The sequence below is a fragment of the Schistocerca piceifrons genome, chromosome 5 (genome assembly GCF_021461385.2).
Source record: "Schistocerca piceifrons isolate TAMUIC-IGC-003096 chromosome 5, iqSchPice1.1, whole genome shotgun sequence".
In the NCBI taxonomy this organism is placed as follows: domain Eukaryota; kingdom Metazoa; phylum Arthropoda; class Insecta; order Orthoptera; family Acrididae; genus Schistocerca; species Schistocerca piceifrons.
In genome coordinates, this window is record NC_060142.1 from 40375272 (window position 1) to 40394071 (window position 18800).

The window sequence follows — 18800 nt, forward strand, 5'->3', positions numbered from 1 at the left end:
TCTTGCAGAGAATATAGCAAGTCCATAAACCACCACTTGTGCACTCAGAAAGTTTTTCTTTTAATTGTCCTTAGAACCAGCAATGCTGTTATCCAGTCCCTTGCTGAATTACCAACACACGTGCAAACACTAACAGTCCCTACTTCTCATATATTGTCCACATACTATGACCAACAGAAACGTGTGCAGTGAAATGTAACTAACAAGTTAATAATGTCATGAACTGGTGACAATTACAATTTTATAACATAAGAATACAATTACAAAGGTACAAAATACATCATTAAAAACATAATAATACAGATAACATTTGTAGTACAGGCTTTACAAAAGAATAGAAATAAACATATACATGAGTGTTACAAAAATAGTGACATAAGTACATACATAAAATAATGAGAATAGTTTTTGAAACATTAATTTCACACATGAACATTGAAACAGAACAGAATTGTAAACAACTTTACAAAGAAAATAACATATTATTAATGCAACTTATATTTGAGGATAACAGTATTCCTCCTCATAGTGAATATAGCTTAGTATTAGAAGAGAAAAAAATTCTATGAAACAGTACACAGAGACAGGAAGAAAACAAATACTCAAGGGTACACAAACACATAGTGGGATAACACCAATAGGAAAGGACAGGGTTCGTTTTCAGTGTAACATTTGGTACTGCAGTCCAACCCAAAACTTCATATATCTTTCCTCTTATTTCATCCTTTGTTTCCACCAAAAAAATTCGATCTAAGCATGCTTTCTGTATTTATATGTTCACACATTTCTTACCTCATTTTTATTTTCCATTATCTTACCTCATCATTTATTTCCTAGAAAATCCTACCTATACCTGCTTTCTGTACGTTTTTCGTATAGATTCTCAATGCATTTCTTCCAATTCATCGCAACTCATTCTCTTCTATAGTCTACCCCCTCTTAAGCTAACTTAAATCTACTGAGCTCAGATGCTAAACTAAGGGACGAGGCAATGCAGCAGCACAAAACAATTAACACAAACATCAATGACGAAAAAAATTCAAATTTGCAAAGCAAGCAGCATTAAACCTGGCTTAGCAGAGTAACACAAATTAAAATTCAGTAGCACTACGCCTGGCAAACAGCAGCAACTTATACCTAGACATGACATAGCTCAAGCAGAAAAAATATTACACTAAAATGGCCATGTCTAAAACCTATGTCACATCTTAACATTAGAGTGATGCATCACAAAAACTTACGCTAGTAGATAAGTTACCAAATCGTAAAAAAATTATTTATGCAATTCCTGTGAAGGGAAATTTCTTTTTGTGCTCCCTCATTTGTTTTGGATGGATCATAAAATTATTTACTGGATCTGTAGGCATAAAATATTTATATTAGTACATATATTAAATTTTATTTTAACCATTGCTGCAGTGCAGCTAGAAACTTGATATTAAACAAAATGTGTAAATAAATACATAAAGCAAGCCATATGGCATTTTTCTTAACTAGCAAGACAATAGCTGTGAAATGTTTCTCATCGTTTCATTAGGCATTTCAGTAAATATCATAAATTACGAGCTCCACAGTATGCTTTCAACAAGGAGATGTCAGTAGCGCGTACAATGGCCTTCCCTTTCTTTTTTTTTCTACCTGTGCCGCTGAAAAGGGCTCGCAATAATGGCTTTTTCTCCAGGCGTCTGACACAGCTGGGTGCCCGCGACGCATTACGTGCAGGTGGTCACTTAACTTTCTTACGGAAATATTTACCGCTAAAGTGACAGTCTGATATAAAAATATTTCACAGGTCAAGAATTTGCGTTACAAATCTGTAGAAACAAAATGCTATTGATATAACAGTGTCCAAAAAAATTTTCGTCTGCATTGTAATACATTCACGCATATACACACACATTTCATAACTCTTAAAGTACGTTTCTTGGTTTCCAACATCCTTTTCATAAATCAGAGTCCCTAACCACTATTCATTATTCCTTACCTTATTATACATATACATATTCGTCGACACTTCTTCAATATTTCATCCTGAGAAACATGTAGCATAATCAAATTCCTCAGATACGGTATCATCATCTTATTGATCATAAACATACCTCAACAGCATAATACACATCGTCATCGTAATAATAACATCATAACACCTCAGTCAAATCTCAAAATCGTCGTAGCTTTCTGCAATAATATCAAAACCTAAAAAAATTCTCTGCTCATGTCAAAAGTGTCAGCTGCCTCAAACGTACTTTAAAAATCATGATCTCATACCAAATACATCATTCAAAGCTCTCATAGTATCACAATGGTTCCGAAAAAATATGAAGAGTTCACACAGTACAGACAAAATACAATTTCGTAAGTGTGAAGTTATCCAATGGTGTAATTACGTAAACATCTGTCACTGATATAGTAAAATAAATGTTTGTCTCTCTCAGTTACATAATCAGATAGCTGTGTAATTTGTGTGTTAGAGAAATATGGTACCGATGTGTAAAGTTGTATAAGCAAATACCATATTAGCTAGGGTTCCTTGTGGTTGCCACACACATGGTACACAAAGTAGACGTGTACCCCCCTGAGGATAAACGTAATTATACCCTCAGGTGTTACAAATTACAGCAATGGAATGAAATGTATCACGGCAAACTTTCTTTGTAATTAAAAAATCTTTGAAAATAAGTGTTTTAAGTATAAGATTAATCACTCAAATGCGTGTCCTGTAGCGCTAAATGCGCGTCTTGCTGTAAGATAATTCTGTGGAACTGTCGTAGTTATCGTCCTCTGTAAGCAAAGTTCTGCTAAAGTCAATGTACTTACCTCATGATACACAAAAGTGAAATGCTTTACGTATAGATATCTTAGTTATTACGCTCATTGCCGTGATGAGGAAAGTACTGTACTGTAACGTATTGTTGTGCTACAGAAAAGGCTGTCTCCTTGTAGCTATACCATAAAAGTTACTACTAAAACATGTTTTACTTTCCAGAATAAAACAGAAAAACTGTGCAGATATAAAACAGATACTTCGCAAAAACAACAATGTAAATTGTCACACATTAGTAACGTCGTGATATAAATCGTGTAGCTGTCCCATAAACTAACCACTGTGTCATCTGGTATCTCACAGAAAGTACTTTAAATACAGAATGTATTTTCAGGTAACCAAAATGTTGCATTAAAATCTCATTAGCAGTGCTGGTAAATGTTCTAAGTATGTAAGCCTGATAGTCGTTACGTAATCGTGCAACTAACAAGCAAGAATGCACAAATAACAACATTGCGTCGTCTGTTCATTATAACAATGGATTCGTAATTTCTGTTTAAATACGTTATCTTGGTTCTTGACTGGATATTTAACTTCAAACATTGTTGCATGGTAACAGATTCTAAAGCATACTAGTAACGTGAAGTGAAACGTTTTATGGCAAAGACAAAGTTAAAAAGCAGATTATCTTTCAATAAACGGTTTTACATGTGAAATGTGGTGTAAACCTTTACTCTTCCTAGTGCACAGGGTTTCAACTTCAAAGCAATTATCATGTTGTATACATCGGTAAAGAATGCTAAAATTTTTCTCAAGGCTAGAGTCTTATGTTATTTTTCTCAGAGCCAGCGGGCGCACGCGGCTACCTGCGGTGCGAGTCATTGTCTGTTCCTTTGTTGGCGCGCATCGTTATTGGGATTAGGAGACCTAATTTCTACAAATTCACCGTGACGAGAGGGCCCTGCCCTGTTTAAATCCCGCCAGTTCTGATGCAATTCAGGTCTGTCGTTACGATCACATCGTCTGTCGTCATGTCGATAGCTCCTGTAGTTTCTTTCTTGTCGGTTAAGTGGTGGAGAATTTCTCCCTGAATCGTAACTGTGCGCTGAACTGTTGCGTCTGAAAGTATTCTGTCTCCCTTGATAAAAATAGTTCTGGTTACCATATTGTCTGTTTCTATGGTTATCTCTGTCATATTCATTTCTACGGAAATGCGATCTTTCTCTGTAACTATTACTGCTCTGCCAACGGTTGTCATACGGGTGGTGTCTGTTTTGGTCACGATTTGTGTTGTGAGAATAGCCTTGTCGTGTAAAGTTATTACTTCTTTCATCGCGGAATTGCGACGGATGTGACCTGTAATTGCTGTGTTCCTGGTTTCGCGTTCCGCGATTGTCAGTGTCAATTTCTAATTCTTGTAAGAGTCCCTGAAATGCTTCAATGTCGTCTTTGCAACGTCCTGCTAAAATAATATGTCTCAAATGTTCGGGCAGTTTGATTAAGCAAATGCGGATGAGTTCTGAGGGGCTGTATGGGTTTGACAGGTACTGATTCTTGTGCAACATGTCTTCAAAATATTTCATAAGACTGGAAAATTCAGATTGTTCGAAACGTTTCATCATTATGATGCTATGTTTTACACGGTCTTGTGTTGCTTGAGACCAATATGCTGAGAGGAAGGCATGGTAAAATTCTCCTTCACTGTGGCAATCGTGAATGACCGATCGCATTCTTACAGCTGGTTCATTCTCCAAGTAGCCACACATAAATTCTAATCTGTGTTCTAACGACCAGTTGGGAGGAAAACAATGAGAGAATTGATGGAGCCATGCTTGTGGATGAATGTCGTTGCCAGAATTCTTAAATGTTTTGAATTTACGTGTAGTAATGAACAGCTTATAGTCAAAATCATCATGACGGCGAGTCGCATATCGGTCAGTGTTAGGTCGTGTCGGCCGTTCCATCTCAAAATTCGGTGCACATTCCCAATTTCTTTCATTACTTCCGAAATGCCCTGTGTTATTATTTTGCAGCTTTTCCGTGTTTCTAAGTCCCTCTTCCCGTGTTGGAGCGCGAGTGTCCTCTGAAATACGTAATTCTTGTATTACCTGTGTCAGCTGATCTTGTACTTCCCGGATTTCTCTTTGGTGTTGTGTATTAATTTGATTCTGATTTTGTTTGAATTTTCTTATTTGTTCATACTCTTCTGTGTCAGTGAAGGCTACGGGTCTTGTGTCATTCAGATCATCATCTACCTTTGTAGATAAGTTAGTGAATTGATCCGAAAGTTCGGCTACTTTCTCTGATAGTGTACTTATTTCCTCAGCGTGTTTTTCTGAACCAAGTTTCAGAGTATCTACTTTGTCCTTTAAGTTTTCCTGAGCTTTTGCAAGTTGCGTAACCGAATCGGTAGATGCAACTGAGTCAAATTTAGCCCACAAGGTCTCAAGATTTTCATGAACAATGGTTTGCAGCTCTTTTATGGCTGCTTCGTGATTCTGTAATGCATTTTCATGCCGCGAAAAAATAGGTTGAAAATGCTCACAAATTTGTGTTTTACGTCATTACAGACTTTTTGACATTTCGATTCGATGTTATGTAACTCAGTGGTTAAATCTTCACGTGTTTGTTCAAGTGTAGTGTCTAACTTTTTGAGATTTTGTTCCACTGTGTCTAACTTTTTGAGATTTTGTTCCACTGTGTCTAACTGTTGCTGTGTTTGTCTCTGGTGTTGTTCCATTGTGTCTAACTTTTCAAGCTTTTGTCCCATTTGTTGCATTAATTGCAATAATAATGTATTAGTGTCTGGAATCTGTTTCTCTACGCTTTTCGGCAGTGCATTTGCACCGACAACATTCACATTTTGACAAGCAGAAAATGTGTCTTGACTTATTTGAGAAAACGGTGATGACCCAAAACCTGAATCTACAGTATTTGCGAAATTGTGTCCTGTCATTTCGGATTCCTGAGGCGAGCTGTTGCCGACCGATCGATCGATACTGCTTCCCTCTTCACTAATTGTTTCACTGTCCACGCCATTGTTTGCCGCCCGCTCCATTTTCCTATGCACAATTACCAAATTACTACTTTGAACATCAGTTAATTCATAACTCGGTGGCGCTAACACACTGCTCTCATTTTCACTGTCATTTCTCAGTTTACTTTGGAGCCTAGTATTACGTTTTTCACACGCCATTATTGTCACAGTATTTCACACGACAACACAGAAAAACACAATTCGAAGAGCAAAAATAAGAGAACACATTAACATAACACTGAAAATAATATCTTGTTAATTACAGCTGCGAAATACTTGGTGCAAATCTATATGCATGCCACAACTGTTTTACTGTACAACAATGAAAGGCTACAACTACAAAGGAGATTTTCTCTACAATTACGCGCTAGAAATAAACAAAATCTACACTAATTACACAAACTACAACAAAAGATCAGAAGATTCCAGTGAGGTATCCTCGGCTAAGGGTCGACATATGAAACGTCCCCTTAGAACAATTATACAAGACTGTGCTTAACCTGACACACAATATTTTGTTAGCGCAACGCAATCTGACTTTCAAAATTCTCTACAAAAGAATGGCCCTGACTAACATTAAACTATACCTTTCACAAATCACTTACCTCACAAAAATCTTCGCTGCTCAAGCTACTGCAATACAGCGAGCGCCACTACTGCCAGCTCCGCCATCTCTCTCCCCACATCCACCACTGCTGGCGGCTCACCTCCAACTGCACAACGTTACGCGCTGTTCACAGCCAGCTGCCGCTGCCCAACACTACAATGGCAGACAACAATGCAAACTAGCCACAGACTGCACACAGCACAGCCAGTGATTTTCATATTGAGCGCTACGTAACGTTGCCAATAAGAAAACATAAACAGCCTACTTACATAGAGAAAACATAAACAGCCTACTTACATAGAGAAAACATAAACAGCCTACTTACATACAGAAAACATAAACAGCCTACTTACAGCAGGTTCGAATCCTGCCACGGGCATGGATGTGTGTGATGTCCTTAGGTTAGTTAGGTTTAAGTAGTTCTAAGTTCTAGGGGACTGATGACCTCAGATGTTAAGTCCCATAGTGCTCAGAACCATTTGAACCATTTTTGAACCATAAAAGATAATGCCGCGGATTCGGAGAGTACTGGCTAACCTTCTCAGGTCCGTGTGGTCCCCACTCTTGAACTCAATGCCGATAGTTACTAACAGTGGAAACTTGTCACATCCCTGCTCTCGGATTACTCTCCAATTGAAGGAATCGATAAAATAATAGTATCGTAGATCGTTGAAATAGGTTTCAAGCGTTACTGAGTCGTAGATACCTGGTACGAATGGCTGTGTAACATCCTGCATGATGATATCCACATGCAGAAATGAGTGAGAGTTCAATGAAGTGCTCTTCACAGCTGAACTTGTGGATGTTGACTCATAATTCGAAACAGTGTAGATGAAACATCCTCGGTGATTCCGAGATGATTTAACAAACTTTCAGGGGTGATGGAAAAAGGTAATTTAGGTAAGGGACCCTGGTCCGCAAATGAGCGAGTCGAAAACTGGAAACGAAAATCGTTCTGATACCTCTGAAAGTGGAATACATGTACCAGTTCTATTGTTGGTAAGACTGTAGATTAGCGTTTAGGTGTAGACATTAGGCTCGTAACTCAACTAATCCAATGCAGATGGCGTACTGTGTACTGACATGAGTGACTCTGGTACATAATATCTACAATGTAATAGACTTCAGTCTGTGTTTACAAGTTGAAGTACCTGCGTCGTTCAGCCCTTATCGGATGGAGTTATACCCGGAGACGGAAGCTGTAGACATGATTTTCGTGTATGGCTAAGCAGCTGAAAGCAGCACAGAATGCTAAGTACTCGCAGCACGCTGTTTCTCACAGACCAGCATACAATGAAGAGTCAAAGAAACTGGTACACGTGCCTAATATCGTATAGGGCCCCCACGAGCAAGCAGAAGTGCCGCAAAACGACGTGGCATGGACTCCACTAATGTCTGAAGTAGTGCTGGAGGGAACTGCCACCATGAATCCTGCAGGGTTGTCCATAAATCCTTAAGAGTACGACGGGGTGGAGATCTCTCGACGTGTGGAGTATCGCATGTCCTGCTGGAATTGCCCAAGTCCATCGGAATGCACAATGGACGTGGATGATTAGATATGCTTAAGTACGTGTTGCTTTTCAGAGTATCTAGACATATCATGGATCCCATATCACTCCAACTGCACACGCCCCACACCATTACAGAGCCTCCGTCAGCTTGAACAGTCCCCTCCTGAGACTCAGGGTCCATGGATTCACGAGGTTGTCTCCATAGTCGTACACGTCCCTCCGCTCCACGCATTTGAAACGAGACTCGTCCGATCAGGCAAAATGTTTCCAGTTATCAACAGTCGAATTTCGGTGTTGACGGGCCCAGGAGAGACGTAAAGCCTTGTATCGTGCATTCATCAAGGGTACACGAGTGGGCCTTCGGTTCTGAAATCCCATACAGATTATGTTTCGTTGAATGGTTCACGCGGTCACACTGCCTGACGGCCCAGCATTGAAATCTACAGCAATTTGCGGAAGGGTTGCACTTCTGCCTCGTCGAACGATTCTCTTTAGTCGTCGTTGGTCCCGTTCTTGCAGGATCTTTTTCCGGTCGCAGTGATGTCGGTGATTTGATGTTTTACCTGATTCCTGATATTCATGGTACACTCGTGAAATTGTGGTACGGGAAAATTCCCACTTCATCGCTACCTCGGAGACGGTGTATCCCATCGCTCGTGCGCCGATTACACCACACTGAAACTCACTTAAATCTTGATAACCTGCCATTGTAGCAGCAGTAACCGATCTAACAACTGCGCGAGACTGTTGTTGTCTTACATAGGCGTCGCCGACCGCTGCACCGTATTCTGCCTGTTTACGTACCTCTGTATTTGAATACGTATGCCTATACTAGTTGCTACAATTCGGAACCCTCTTATAAGCGTCAGCGATGCAGGAAAGTCGACCACGTAATATGTATGACACTTCATATCTCAACAAACAGTGAGAACAGAATAAAAAATTCGGAGGCATCACTCTGCAGCACGCCGCCGTATATCACATGGTTGAAAACTGTATGTCTCAGTGGTTTGAAAGTGAAACCCAAACTTTAAAACAGTTTATTGTCTACGTTTTGCCAATTACTTCTTGTATTCATTGCTTACTGTGATAATAAAGGTTAATTCCGAAAAAAATTTAAAATTGTATTCCGAAGTGATATCACCACCTTAAAATACAGGGTGATCAAAAAGTCAGTATAAATTTTAAAACTTAATAAACCACGGAATAATGTAGATAGAGAGGTAAAAATTGCCACACATGCTTGGAATGACATGGGGTTTTATTAGAACAAAAAAAAAACAAAATTCACAAAATGTCTGACAGATGGCGCTGAACAGCAAAACGTCAGTGACTGCGCATGACAATCGTGTATAAAAGGAGCTGTAATGAGAGAGAGAATCAGATGCGCCAGCAGTCGCAGCATGTTTACATTACTTGAAAAGGCACTTTTAGTGAAGCTGTATTATCAGAATGTGGAATGTGTTAGTTCAGCGTTACGATCCTATCGCCATTGGAAGGGGATTCGAACGGGTAAAGGTCCGTTGACAAATGCAGCTGTGGCGAGAATGATTTCGAAGTTCGAAGCCGCGGGTTGTTTAGACGATAGACCCCGTAGTGGCCGACCGAGCACAAGGCGTAATGCTGCTGAGACAGTTCAGGAAGAAATGGAGACTGTAGCGGGTTCGTCTATGCACGGGGAAGTCAGCGCTCGTGCAGTAGCACGTCGCACCGGCATTCCATACACTATTGTTTGGTTGGCACTGAGGCGTACCCTCCGATGCTATCCGTACAAAATCCATCGGCATCATGAACTGTTACCTGGCGGTTTAGTGAAGCGGAGGGCATTTGCGGTGTGGGCGTTTCAAAAGATGGCAGAAGATGACGATTGGTTGAGTAACGTGTTGTGGACCGACGAAGCTCATTTCACGCTCCGAGGGTCTGTCAACGCCCACAACTGCAGAATTTGGGCTACCGAAAATCCTAGAACTGTCGTGGCAACTCCATTGCACGACGAGAAAGTCACGGTATGGGTTGGATTTACCACATCTACCGTTATCGGACCTTTTTTCTTCGAGGAAATGCGTGATTCTGGTTTTTTGTAACTGCTACCGTGTCAGGTGAGAGGTACGCTGATATGTTACAGAATCGCATCATCCCCAGCCTGGCTGATAAACACCTGCTGGAACGTACGATGTTATGCAGGATGGCGCTCCACCCCATATTGCTAGACGCGTGAAAGATCTCTTGCGCGCGTCGTTTGGTGATGATCGTGTGCTCAGCCGCCACTTTCGTCATTCTTGTCCTCCCAGGTCCCCAGACCTCAGTCCGTGCGACTATTGGCTTTTGGGTTAGCTAAAGTCGCAAGTGTATCGTGATCGACCGACATCTGTAGGGATGCTGAAAGACAACATCCGACGCCAATGCCTCACCGTTACTCCGGACATGCTTTACTGTGCTGATCATAACATTATTCCCCGACTACAGCTATTGTTGAGGAATGATGGTGGACATATTGAGCATTTCCTGTAAAGAACATCATCTTTGCTTTGTCTTACTTTGTTATTCTAATTATTGCTATTCTGATCAGATGAAGCGCCATCTGTCGGACATTTTTTGAACTTTTTTATTTTTTTGGTTCTAATAAAACCGCATGTCATTCCAAGCATGTGTGTCAATTTGTACCTCTCTATCTACATTATTCCGTGATTTATTCAGTTTTCAAATTTGCACTCACTTTTTTATCACCGCGTATTTAACTGTTTTCCTTTTTTTACTTTCTTCTTGTATTTGTTGCTTACCATGACAAAGGTTAATTTTGTGAAAAATTTTAAAATTCGTATTTTTTATATTGTTGGGGCTCAGAGCGTTAAAGAGCAATAAGCTGTTGTTAAATACAGCCCCTAGTGTGAATGAACATTATGCACACTTACAAACAATTTTAATGTGAATGATATCTCTACTATTTCGCCAAACATAAATATTAAGCAACCTAATGAAATTTATTAATCCTGCAACAACGTAGTCATCACACTCTGTTAGCAACGGCAACATGCAACTTCAAACAAAAGCGTTACTAGAGTCGCGATCTATTGTGTAGTATAAGACGAAGGGTTTTCGATATTGGTTTGTACTTGTTTCCCCCCCCCCCCCAATCATTCATGGTGCGCCATTTGACTCATAATTAGAGTTGGAAGTATGTAATACTTCGGCCTACCTGTACATGGCAGGACAATGAGTAGAAGTGAGACTCCTGCACAGTACGGCCTCGCCTGCCTCCCCAACAGTTTGTCATTACGTGAGCCGACAACATGGAGGCTAATGATGGGCGACGTGGTTTCTGTGAAAGGAGGGTGTGAACACGGCGGATATTCACAGGCGATTGGTTGCAGCGTGTAACGAGTATACCGCCAGGTTAAGTGCTCTTGCAGCACGACTACATTCCGCCCCTACGTTTCGGAAAAGCACAGCTGCTATCACTGGAACGGGGTTCCAGGTACTGCCACACCCACCGTGTTCTCCTGACTTTGCTCCTTTATCTTCTGTAGGCCTTCCTCGAACCACTTTTCCGGAGTCTGTTACACTCTCTGCAGGACAGCTGCTCGCGCTTCCTGGAAGTCTGCGATATGATGTCCTCGCAGATTTTTCTTCATAACCCCGAATAACCACTAATCAGAATGCGGATCTTACTGAGATGACGAAACATTTCTGTAGAGAAAACATTATGTAGGGCAGCTTCCTTGCTTAGTGCATCAATAAACGTTACAGCAATGTCTCACGCAAGGAATGGTAGCAATGTCAAATTTAGTAATGCCGTCCAAACCATGTCCTACAATAAGGTGCAATAAAATTGCTGCTAAACAGAATACGTCCGTTATAAAAAGAAATTACAGACTATTCCTGACCATTGATTCCTGTCTCAGTCGGCATACGAAGACTAACGGTGACTTGGAATCTGGCACTACACATTTTTCTTTCGGAGCAGTTCCGTGTTTGACACGACTGTCATCATTGGGTTCCAGTGAGGATTTCATAATTTTTCATTGCATATGAGTCGATATGAGACACTATGGAGAATCATCGACGGGGACACGTGTATGCTTAGAGGTATTTGTAACACACATAGGCCTATTCATTACAACGTACGTTCAGTATTTCTGAAAGGTTCTCGCTGATATCATTTCATGTCACTACATCTTTGTTGATTTCACCTTGACTGACTTCATTTATTTCATTTCAACGAGTTTAATTCAATTCATAGGAGAGGGTTGCCTATATTATACCGGCTCCTAATTTCTACCATTACTACAAACCAGCGTTAAATGAGCCGCGTGCTTCTTGTAACCATATTGTCTGTAACCATTATTCCGTTTGTAGAGGCATAGGTCGACTGAAGACAGCATTGATTTCGTCGTGGTTTTCATAAACCTGTTTTTGTTCGTAGCGATGAGAATTACTATCATGCGGTAAGTGGCAACATAATGTTTTATTTGTGGGTAAATACACATGAAATCCCCCCCATGAACCATAGACCTTGCCGTTGGTGGGGAGGCTTCCGTGCCTCAGCGATACAGATAGCCGTACCGTAGGTTCAACCACAACGGAGGGGTATCTGTTGAGAGGCCAGACAAACGTGTGGTTCCTGAAGAGGGGCAGCAGCCTTTTCAGTAGTTTCAGGGGCAACAGTCTGGATGATTGACTGATCTGGCCTTGTAACACTAACCAAAACGGCCTTGCTGTGCTGGTACTGCGAACGGCTGAAAGCAAGGGGAAACTACGGCCGTACGTTTTCCCGAGGGCATGCAGCTTTACTGCAAGGATAAATGATGATGGCATCCTCTTGGGTAAAATATTCCGGAGGTAAAATAGTCCTCCGCCCGGATCTACAGGGGGGAGGGGGGGGGATACTCAAGAGGACGTCGTTCTCAGGAGAAAAAAAAACTGACGTTCTAAAGATCGGAGCGTGGAATGTCAGATCCCTTAATCGGGCAGGTAGGTTAGAAAATTTAAAAAGGAAAATGGATAGGTTAAAGTTAGATATAGTGGGAATTAGTGAAGTTCGGTGGCAGGAGGACAAAGAGTTTTGGTCAGGTGAATACAGCGTTATAGATACAAAATCAAATAGGGGTAATGCAGGAGTAGCTTTAATAATGAATAAAAAAAATAGGAGTTCGGGTAAGCTACTACAAACAACATAGTGAACGCATTATTGTGGCCAAGATAGACACGAAGCCGACGCCTACGACAGTAGTACAAGTTTATATACCAACTAGCTCTGCAGATGATGAAAAAATTGAAGAAATGTATGATGAGATAAAAGAAATTATTCAGATAGTGAAGGGAGGCGAAAATTTAATAGTCATGGATGACTGGAATTCGATAGTAGGAAAAGGAAGAGAAGGAAACGTAGTAGATGAATATGGATTGGGGGTAAGAAATGAAAGAGGAAGCCGCCTGGTAGAATTTTGCACAGAACACAACTTAATCATAGCTAAAACTTGGTTCAAGAATCATAAAAGAAGGTTGTATACATGGAAGAAGCCTGGAGATACTGACAGGTTTCAGATGGATTATATAATGGTAAGACAGAGATTTAGGAACCAGGTTTTAAATTGTAAGACATTTCCAGGGGCAGATGTGGACTCTGACCACAATCTATTGGTTATGAACTGTGGATTAAAACTGAAGAAACTGCAAAAAGGTAGGAATTTAAGGAGATGGGACTTGGATAAACTGACTAAACCAGAGGTTGTACAGAGTTTCAGGGAGAGCATAAGGGAACAATTGACAAGAATGGGGGAAAGAAATACAGTAGAAGAAGAATGAGTAGCTTTGAGCGATGAAGTAGTGAAGGTAGCGGAGGATCAAGTAGGTAAAACGACGGGGACTAGTAGAAATACTTGGGTTACAGAAGAAATACTGAATTTAATTGATGAAAGGAGAAAATATAAAAAGGCAGTAAATGAAGCAGGCAAAAAGGAATACAAACGTCTCAAAAATGAGATTGACAGGAAGTGCAAAATGGCTCTGCAGGCATGGCTAGAGGACAAATGTAAGAATGTAGAGGCTTATCTCACTAGGGGTAAGATAGATACTGCCTACAGGAAAATCAAAGAGACCTTTGGAGAAAAGAGAACTACTTGTAGGAATATCAAGAGCTCAGATGGAAACCCAGTTCTAAGCAAGGAAGGGAAAGGAGAAAGGTGGAAGGAGTATATAGAGGGACTATACAAGGGCGATGTACTTAAGGGCAATGTTATAGAAAGGGAAGAGGATGTAGATGAAGATGAAATGGGAGATACGATGCTGCGTGAAGAGTTTGACAGAGCAATGAAAGACTTAGATCGAAACAAGGCCCCGGGTGTAGACAACATTCCATTAGAACTACTGACAGCCTTGGGAGAGCCAGTCCTGAGAAAACTCTACCATCTTGTGAGCAAGGTGAATGAGACAGGTGAAATACCCTCAGACTTCAAGAAGAACATAATAATTCCAATCCCAAAGAAAGCAGATGTTGACAGATGTGAAAATTACCGAACTATCAGTTTAATAAGTCACGGCTGCAAAATACTAATGCGAATTCTTTACAGACGAATGGAAAAACTGGTAGAAGCCGACCTTGGGGAAGATCAGTTTGGATTCCGTAGAAATGTTGGAACACGTGAGGCAATACTGACCCTACGACTTATATTAGAAGCTAGATTAAGAAAAGGCAAACCTACGTTTCTAGCATTTGTAGACTTGGAGAAAGCTTTTGACAATGTTGACTGGAATACTCTCTTTCAATTTCTGAAAGTGGCAGGGGTAAAATATACGGAGCGAAAGGCTATTTACAATTTGTACAGAAAGCAGATGGCAGTTACAAGAGTCGATTGACATGAAAGGGAAGCAGTGGTTGGGAAGGGAGTGAGACAGGCTTGTAGCCTCTCCCCGATGTTATTCAATCTGCATATTGAGCAAGCGGTGAAGGAAACAAAACAAAAATTCGGAGTAGGTATTAAAATCCATGGAGAAGAAATAAAAAATTCGAGGTTTGATGATGACATTGTAATTCTGTCAGAGACAGCAAAGGACTTGGAAGAGCACCTGAATGGAATGGATGTCTTGAGTGGAGGATATAAGATGAACATCAATAAAAGCAAAACGAGGGTAATGGAATGTAGTCGAATTAAGTCGGGTGATGCTGAGGGAATTAGATTAGGAAATGAGACACTTAAAGTAGTAAAGGAGTTTTGCTATTTGAGGAGCAAAATAACTGATGATGGTCGAAGCAGAGAGGATATAAAATGTAGACTGGCAATGGCAAGGAAACCGTTTCTGAAGAAGAGAAATTTGTTAACATCGAGTATAGATTTAAGTGTCAGGAAGTCGTTTCTGAAAGTGTATGTATGGAGTGTAGCCATGTATGGAAGTGAAACATGGACGATAAATAGTTTGAAAAAGAAGAGAATAGATGATTTTAAAATGTGGTGCTACAGAATTATGCTGAAGATTAGATGGGTAGATCACATAACTAATGAGGAGGTATTGAATAGGATTGGGAAGAAGAGGAGTTTATGGCACAACTTGACTAGAAGAAGGGATCAGATGGTACGGCATGTTCTGAGGCATCAAGGGATTATCAATTTAGTATTGGAGGGCAGCGTGGAAGGTAAAAATCGTAGAGGGAGACCAAGAGATGAATACACTAAGCAGATTCAGAATGATGTAGGCTGCAGTACGTACTGGGAGATGAAGAAGTTTGCACAGGATAGAGTAGCATGGAGAGCTGCATCAAACCAGTCTCAGGACAACACAACAACAACACATGAAATAACTTTTGTTGTCAGACAGTCATGAATCTTTATTCTTTGTGGTTTTGTTTGTAGTATATTGTCAAACAGAAAATTGCAGCGTTGCCTATAATGTACCGCTATAAATTTCCGATATTGCACCGTTACAATTTAACAAAGTTGATAGTATGGCGAGCTGTAAGTGCAGCGTAATGTTTAGAAACGATGTTCTGAATTATTTAATATGTTCTTAATCCCAAGTTACTGACAAGGTAATAACGGTATGGTAACAGAAATGTGTTGTAGGAGTACAGGTGAATTGCATTTACCTGTTAAGTATTTCTAAATGGGAATCATGGATTAAATGAATTAACACGCGTATGCAGTGTGCCTAAGCCAACAGTTGAGGGGCGTACCGACGATAAAACATATCGCAAACTGCGATTTAAAAATTTTAGGTCGCAGTGAAGCGTAATTCAACGAAGTTGGAAACGAATTGGGAGAGCATATGCTTACATTTGAAGAGATTGTAAGTAGGCTGTTTAGGTTTTTATGTTGCTAACGCCACGTAGCGCCCTCTGTTAAAATCGCTGACTACACTATGTGCAGTCTGTGGTTGGTTAATAAGAGCGCACGATCTGGGCGTGTGTCCGTCAAAAAAAGGAAATGTGTTAAACTGGATGTGAAGAATATATATATACAACTTTTAATCACTATTAAGGTAAATACATTGCTTGTTCTCTACCAAAATCTTTCATTTGCTAACTATATGCCTATCAGTAGTTAGTGCCTCCAGTAATTAGAATCTTTTATTTAGCTGGCAGTATTGGCGCTGGCTTTATTGCACTAGTTCGAGTAACGAAGATTTTTGTGAGGTGATTCATGAAGGACATAGGTTATTGTTAGTCAGGGCTATTCTTTTGTAGGGATTATTGGAAGTCAGATAGCGCTGTGCTAAAATATTGTGTGTCAGTTTAGAACTGTCTCAGTGCGTTCAGTGTCACTCTGGAGTTTGAAAACCAAGTAACGTAGAAGTTTTACCAGCACAGTCGTTCTTTTCATTCAAAGCGGAAGTTTCAAGATGATGTTCAGTTTAAGCAGATTAGAGGTAAGAAAACTTGCGGCAGACGTCACAGAACGAAACGGATTGTCCTGTAGTGACTGAGATTACGGTCCTCCGTGATTACGGACTAAATATTCCGCAGCTCTCGGAGGAAGATTCCACTTGTATGTAAAACCTCTCCGAAGCTATTGACTCCCAATAAGTTTCCTTTTCTGTGCCAAGCAATGAAGTGTTTGTTCATTCCTTGTACGACAGTTTGTATTTCGTACACCAGCCAGTCTAGACCTAGACCCGTGCAATCCATACGGTCGGACGGCAGATATAGTAGTCAACCAGACACTCATAATTTCAGTGCACAGGAAACCATGTCTGGCAAAAATAAATATCGCCGAATCCGATTGAAATAATGAAATCTGCAAGCAAAACAGCAAGACTTAGTGATAGACCCGGTGACCTGCCGAGCAGCCCAGACAGAAAACGTTAACACAAGCAAAGGAGGAGACACCCAGAACCACGGCTCCATCTGCGAAAATGAAGTATTAGAGCGGCTCTGTGGGGAAGTCACCACAGAACGTCTTTCGTAAAACTGAGAAATGACATAGCGAGTTGGGCGAGGAAGATCGAATGAAAGAAATTAGCAGATGCATGAAATGAAAAATTTGGATTAATGCAAAACGCGCAGGAGCGGGCAAAGAGATGAAAAATTATGTTGCAATGCCTGAAAATATTGCTGTAAGAACTGAAATAGGGAATATTTCCTTACGCTTAGAATAGTACATGTCTTTAGACCCATAGGCATAGTTTGTAAGGTTGGTAGAATTTACGCACTCACTGGTTCAATTTAGGAAATGAAATTCCATAGATGTTTGGAAATTTGATGATATGTGCTTATTTTTCTCAGAATTTCAAATCTTTAAATCAGATACCAAGAATAACTACCTGCAGATGACAATGGCATTGTTTAAATAACTTTGTAACTTACTGTTTAGGCTACAATATATAAAATATCGAAAATGGTCCAATTTAGGCATCTCTACCTACATACACTGATGAGCCGAAATACGACCAAATTCTTAATGAAATTACAATTTTTGCAAAAACAGACATAATGTCTTATGGGATAACAGCAATCAGTGATTTTATAATGTTACTTTAAATCCGTCTTGACTGCAATTTTTTTTTTTTTATTATTCATATGACCGGTTTCGGTTCATTCAGAACCATCTTCAGATCTGATATTTAAGTTACAGGAGTAACCCGTCCAATTCAGCAACTTTCACATGCTAAGTCACATACGTCAACGGGGACAGATGAAAATGTGTGCCCCGGCCAGGACTCGAAACCGGGATCTCCTGCTTACATGGCAGACGCTCCATCCATCTGAGCCACCGACGACACAGAGGATAGCACGACTGCGCGGATTTATCTCTGGCACGCCTCCCGCGAAACCCACATTCACAATGTACTGTTCCGCACTACATTCGTAGTGCCCCCGCCCATTATACTCATTACTCGCGGCGCGTTGCCGATTCCCGTAAGAGTTCGGGCACTGTTTGTTCAGTCGCACAGAAGAAGAAGATGGTCAAGTGGCCGGTGAGCCTTAACTATATATATACGAAGATGCTATCTGTTCTTTCGGACATGTCCGAAAGAACAGATACCTCTGTGTCGTTGATGGCTCAGATGGATAGAGCGTCTGCCATGTAAGCAGGAGATCCCGGGTTCGAGTCCCGGTCGGGGCACACATTTCCATCTGTCCCCGTTCACGTATGTCAACGCCTGTAAGCAGCTAAGGGTGTTCATTTCATTGTAATTTCATTGTAACGAGCTGCATGGTCACCGATGGTATCTGTTCTTTCGGACATGTCCGAAAGAACAGATACCATCTTCGTATATACAAATTCTTAATCGCGTGTCGGTCCACATTCGAAACGAAATACAGCAGCGATTCTGCTTCGCATGGATTCGGCAAGTCCTTGGTTGTTTACCGATGGTTTGTGACGCCAGACGTCTATACAGTTCCCCTACATTACGGCCTGATACTTGTGTGGGCGCGGAGCTGGCACA

The 18800-nt window shown here is 40.7% G+C and overlaps 1 non-coding gene across 1 annotated transcript; it reads left to right on the forward strand.

Annotated features, from left to right (window-relative positions):
* Positions 1-18400: 18400 nt before the first annotated feature.
* Positions 18401-18475, forward strand: Trnat-ugu. The gene has a single exon. It is a non-coding gene; the product is annotated as a tRNA-Thr (tRNA).
* The last annotated feature ends 325 nt before the right edge of the window (positions 18476-18800 follow it).